Below are 6,198 nucleotides of genomic sequence, written 5' to 3'. Positions count from 1 at the left end.
GTCAATCTGTTACATAAACATTTTTTTATGTCATGAAATACCTTCTCTCAATATGCACTCCAAGCCCAAATTTTTTTTTGTTAAAGCCTTAGCTGAAGGCAGTTTTGGCAAACAAAGCACCTCATTGACTGACACCATGATGAATTAGAGCTAAGCTTAAAAATTTGGCTATTTTCCAGGCCTTAAGGCCTTATCGTGCTGTGTTTTTGACTGTTAAAAGTTCAGAAGTCGGCTGGGAAATGACTTTCCCCCGAAGAAAAGATACCAAGTTTAGATGGGCATTCCAAAAAATGGGGACACAAGGGAGAAATCTACTATCAAATTAGTAGCACTTGTGCCTGATCAGCTAAAGAATATTTCAGAGCATATTTTTGGCAAGGTCAGATATCTAGGGATGTGACGATCACATCATGTTGTGTTAAACGCTAGAAGTGATTTTAACATTTGGTGGAAGGGTGAAATATGCTCAATTTATGACAAAAAAAAAAGTTGTTTTGGTCACCATATTTCAGACCGTATATACGACCCAATCTAAAAGTTGGGTTCAAATTTGAGCATATAGGAGGACTCAAGATCTTTGGTGATTGAAAAAGCTAATTTGGATAGTCCTACATGTTACATGGTGAATACAATCACACTTAGATCCTAATTATTGATTGCCTTCTCTGATGGTCTGTGGACTGGTGTCTCATGGTCATCGGTGTCACGGACATTTTTCTCTCTTTGGGTGTCCAAAAACTTACCAGTGCTGTCTAACACCCCTATAGCTTTAGCCTTATTATAAGCTAGAGCTATATGGGATGAAAAGTTGGAAATAGATTCCATTTTCCTATGTGAGGGCTTACATTAGGATGCCGTTTTGAAGCTTTTCATGTTGCCTTTTCGTAATTACCGGAATTCCTATTTCTTTAAAAAAAAATAGCAATTTCACAAATGAGATTACAATGACAGAAAAAAGAAAGAAATTCACCAGGCTGGGCGTTTTCAACCCAACGCAATTAAACCTTTCCCTTAAAATAATTACCTAGGCGATTAAACTATACTAATGTGATATATGTAGGATACGGTATTTAAAAAGTGAGAGACCTTATAGGATGTTGCTATTTTGTGTCACCATAATTGTGTTTTTGGAAAAAAAAAAATTAGGAAAATCTGAAAATCTACGTCATAACAGCAGTAGTGTTCAATGGAGTAACATACTCTACTACTACTAAGCCTCAAATACACCCCATTGCAATAGCAATATACTTCCCCTAGCTGCCAAAAATATTTTCAATGTATTTATTTTTTTTAAATACCCCCAAAAATTCCAAAACTGCTTTTTTTTCCTATTCATAGGATAGAATTGACGTTAAAACCCTGCCAATGCCAAAGAGTAGTAGTAGTCCCAATAACGTACATGTCAAAATACGTATTAATAGGATTGACTTTAAGGGTTATCAGCATCACAGGTGGTAGCCGAATGTAGTTCGCATTATTAGGAGCTTAGACTGATTGGGTGATATGAATACAGTATTGGCTAATGCTCAGTAGTTTTAAAAATTCTTAATTAGGTACATATCTTTCTCCCATTTTATTAGAGGGTAAGATAAGCAGTATAATCATCTGAGGCCGTATTCAGATTTCCCTTTGCTGGGACATCCACTCATGTTGTCAATGTAATTTAATATACCATATATCAAGAGCAGTCAGAGGTTGAGGTCTCAGCAGGAAATATACTTTTAATTACCCACTATATCACATACTCGTTGCAGGAGACTTAAATGGTGCTGTATACAGTGGTGACTGCATGCTCTTCACACGGAAACGGTTTGTCGCCTACTTTTTTTCTTTCTAGTGTAAGTTTATTCGTTTACATATATATGGGCAATTTACATGATTATTAGTTACAATGATTGAAGGAAAACAGTCAATGCCAACATTTCAACTTCTCCAATACGGTTTATTCATATCACGCATCATATTATGTAACATATCACATGTCAATTCATTTTTTCTTACATCTTCAAACGACTGCATACAGCGATTAATAGACAGATTTGACCCCTATACAATTCTTCAAGATGTTTCAGCCATAGTAATACTAATGTGATTAGGTTATTATTACGCAATGAATCAACACTTTTTCAATTTTTTGGTAAAAAAATGTTAGCAAAAATCAGGGTAGGTTGGATAATAATGATAATGGAATTGTGATAATTCTGAAAATTGAGAACTTGTTTCTTTCGCTAAATGGTCTAGTCCAAACAATAGACCATATTAATTTCCAAGTATGACTGATTTGGGGCAAAATGTTTTGAATTTTGGAATCACCACTAAAATACCAAGTAATTCATTGACTTTATCCTATTTGATGACCTCAGAATTTCTATTTTCTGCTAGCCCTTTAAATTTTAGATGGACCATTGAACCATATGAGATGTCCAAGCGTAGTGGCTAATAGAAAATATCCAGCTAAATATCACAAATGACAACATCTGGGAAGATATATGTTATTGGAACATGGATAAAATACAAAGAGAATGGGGGGAGGGTCCAAGATTGAGACAAGGCATTGATATTGCATTCTACCCTTCCAGAACATTCCATTATCATCCATTGGATGCAAAAGCCTATAGAATCTATGCATTTATCATTGAGCTGAGCATTTATGACCATTCTCTCTCTCTCTCTCTCCATATATATATATATATATATATATATATTTCCATATTAGGTGATCCATCATGACCAATCTTTACATCATCAGGCTTACGTGGTGCATAGAACCAAAGCTTCCATCTTGTAACCAACCAGCTGGACGATTTAAAAATATTAAAGTAATTCCCTAATGATGATTATCATTTCCACGGGGAGAACATTTTTTGGACTTTGCAGGCACCATTTCAAAAATTACTTCTCTATCCAATGCGGACTATACAGTGGAAGGGGAAAACTATCGTTTCTATGTAATACAAGGTGTTTATTACCAAACCCCAAATGGAAAATTGTAAATTTATTGAGATTCAATGTTCCAGTGCCTCTATCCAATTTGGTGATTCCATTGGATCGCTGACCCATCTTAGCCCACCGCAATGGCGGAATGCAATTAACTCACTTTTGCTGAAATCCCATGTAGATTGCCAGCTCCATGAAACAGGCATCTAACGGTAGAAATCTTACACACATGTAGTCGCACATTGTCTTAAATGTGACTAAAATATATTTTAACAGGCTATGTATGTATTTCTGCGTATCTAGATCATTGAGGCATAAGGCATTTTGCAATGCTACTCTCCAAATTGCAGCTTAACCCTATTAACTGGGAGAGTGATAGAACCGAAATCAGTAGGGTTAAATATCCCTTGTTCATGTTTAGGTTTGATTCCAGTAGGTCTTTTATTTTAGGGCATTTACTAACTGCATAATCCCCTTACATAGGGGGTGGGATTAAATACCCAATCCTTCTCAGCAGGCAGAGACCTCTGGTCAAATGTCGTTTCCACAGACTGAAATAAAAAGTTTTCTTACAAAGCCATTCTAGTGTAAAACAAGTTAATTATACAGGGTTAAATCAAACACGGACTGAAGACAGATTCTTTTTTTTTTTCTTCTCGACAGAGCTAGTCCAATTATCAGAGCTAGGGATTTAAGAAAAATAAATAAAAAAATGGAGATATACCCAAAATTAGAGCATAATTTCTAAAACATTTATGAATATACATATAAATATATATATATTTTTTTTTTTTTCAGCTAGACCATTTTTTTTTTTTGCCCATAACCAATATTTTCCACCTTTGATGGAAAATTACAATTATAGGAAAAAAAATAAATAAAAATAAAATAGTTTCAACATAAAAGATAGGGAAAATACCCACAATTTAAAAAAAAAATCCCTTAAATTCAATCTTCGGCCCTATGTAGGCCCTTATACATGATTGTCTAGGATAAAAAAAAAAAGCAGAGCTCATAATCCGATCAGATGGTTATGTAGGCCCATGGTTATCAGAAATTCTTAATTTCATCATAGACAGAAATCCATTTTTATCCAGGTGGCACTTTGGATATATTCTTAAGTCCTGGCAAAGTCTTTTCGTCCCATAGCATACCTGTTGGTAAGTCAACCATGAGGCACATGGGGGTCTTGATAGAGTCCATAACAAGGTCATTGATATGTCATTATAGGTGACAGAAGATGGATGATAAGAGTCCTACCTCCAGATATAAATTCCAGGAGCAAATAAGGACTTATAAAAAATTCTGAGTTCCTCCTCAGCTTCGATCCAAAGTTTTTTTTTTCCTTTGTGGAAAGTTCCAAGTGGATCTTCGTCCCTCTGATATCGAGACTGGTAATAACAAGGCGCGTAATGGGGTTATTTTTACTTTCGGTTATCTAGCTTTATGAAGAATTGACAACACTCATACAGCTAGATAACCAAAGATAACAATTAACCCCTATTCATCCCACTGTTGGCACCATTCTTATGGAGAAGTCTTCTCCTCCGCAACATTCCTCTGAGATGGATTCTAATTAGAAAATACAGATATTACCAACGTGCATATTACAACAAAAACCATAAATATAAGACAGCACTAGTCAAGAAAAGAAAAGAAACATATACACAGTGTTTAGTATAGGGGAAAATATTAATTTCGAGCACGCCAAGATGAGGTCTGCGGCGACCACTGCCAAAGCCTGTGGTTTAATTACACACTGCCTCGTTAGTTAAATCAAGCGGTGAGAACGTTCTTCGATTACATTACAAAGGAACCTCACGATATAGGAACTAAATCTCCTGTAAGACTCATTAATTAAAAATGTAGTCACTCTCCAGAGGCATAAAAGAAAAAAATCTAAAAAAAAAAATAATCAAAAATTAGGAAAAAAAATTCCTTTTTGTCTTCACCAGCCCACACTTACGGCAGACGCGTCGAAAAATCAGAAGGCAACAAAAACAATCTCTAGAAAAGCTGATTAGAATGATGGCTGCTTTCTGGAGGGGAGAGTGGTGAAGCTTGGGTTTCCTTTCACCTTGTCTCGAGGAGAACATTCCCTGGGAATTATAGCGGAAGGTGATTAAAATGTGAAATGTGAAAGCATTAAAAAAAAAAAGGCCCCAAGGATTCCTGGAAAGCAGTGTGCAGGGTTAACGTGTATCCAGAGATCCATCTGCCTTGATGGGCTCCTCCGTTCCTCTATAGCCCAGAGGTTGCACCTTGCAATGCTGCTACGCTGATGTATCGTCTGCTCTAGGGGTGTTAGACCAATGCACGTCCATTCATTCTTAACACACCCCTCCTTTGCTTGCCTACCATTGGCCAGAATAGCTGTGATGTCAGCAACCCGGACTGAGTGGCAGATATTTCATTTCATCAATGGGGCGGTACACAGGGACAGGGTTAAAAAAAATATCTGGTTTTTTGGACAGCACCATTTGTTACATACTCTGCTTTATACCCTCCTCTATTTTGCCTTATTGTCTTCTTACTCATTGTTTCTTCCACCAGCCTCATTTTAATTATAAACTCTGAGGTCAAGCCTATGGTGCTGATTGATCAAGTGACTATGTTCTTTTTTTTTAACCCTTTACTGTCTGACGTACACCATCCCATTTCATATGGTCGACTGTTAGGTTTGATGCATCTATAGGACACAGTGATCACTTCTACTTGAAATCATACCATTACTTTCACAGAATATTTATCGAACACAGTACAAAATATTTTTTTTTAGTTTCTAGTTATTTAAAATTCTTGATTAGTCACAATCCAAAAAAATTCAAAAAATTGGTTGCCAAAATTGGGATCAATTGCTCAAAATTGAGTTTATCTGAGGTCCTTGCATGGAGATCTCAGGGTTTTTTCCTCATCATTTTTCTATTATTACCCCATCTTGTGGATATAAAGGACATGGCAAATTTTGACTGACCTCCATGTAAACCTCTAAGTTGTCATCACCCAAGTAAAGCTATGCGAGAGATTTCGGGATTCTACAGAAGTAAGATTTTATGGCATATGGAATTGATTTTGCCCCAAGCTTCACTCATTGCTGCAATGAGGGCAATCTTCCATAAGAAAACTGCTTAGATCATGGTCAAATGGATGTCCATGTAGGCCATGTTAGAAGGTTCTCAAATGGTTTAAGCTACCTTTGCTTCTAGTGTCTATATGTTCTTTCACTCTTTGAGCTCAGCTGATTGATTGGCCTCCACTGTG

At 36.3% G+C, this 6,198-nt stretch overlaps 1 long non-coding RNA gene across 1 annotated transcript in view; it reads right to left on the bottom strand.

Annotated features, from left to right (window-relative positions):
- Positions 1–1,920: 1,920 nt before the first annotated feature.
- LOC136631636 (uncharacterized) overlaps positions 1,921–6,198 on the bottom strand; it is an 11,747-nt gene continuing 7,469 nt past the window's right edge. Inside the window, exon 3 of the long non-coding RNA XR_010793075.1 lies at positions 1,921–4,509. This is a non-coding gene — a long non-coding RNA (uncharacterized lncRNA). The remainder of the gene's footprint in view (positions 4,510–6,198) is intronic.

This window comes from Eleutherodactylus coqui, chromosome 6 (genome assembly GCF_035609145.1).
Source record: "Eleutherodactylus coqui strain aEleCoq1 chromosome 6, aEleCoq1.hap1, whole genome shotgun sequence".
Lineage (NCBI taxonomy): Eukaryota > Metazoa > Chordata > Amphibia > Anura > Eleutherodactylidae > Eleutherodactylus > Eleutherodactylus coqui.
The sequence above is the reverse complement of the archived record's forward strand: the minus strand, read 5'-3'. Positions and strand labels throughout refer to the sequence as shown.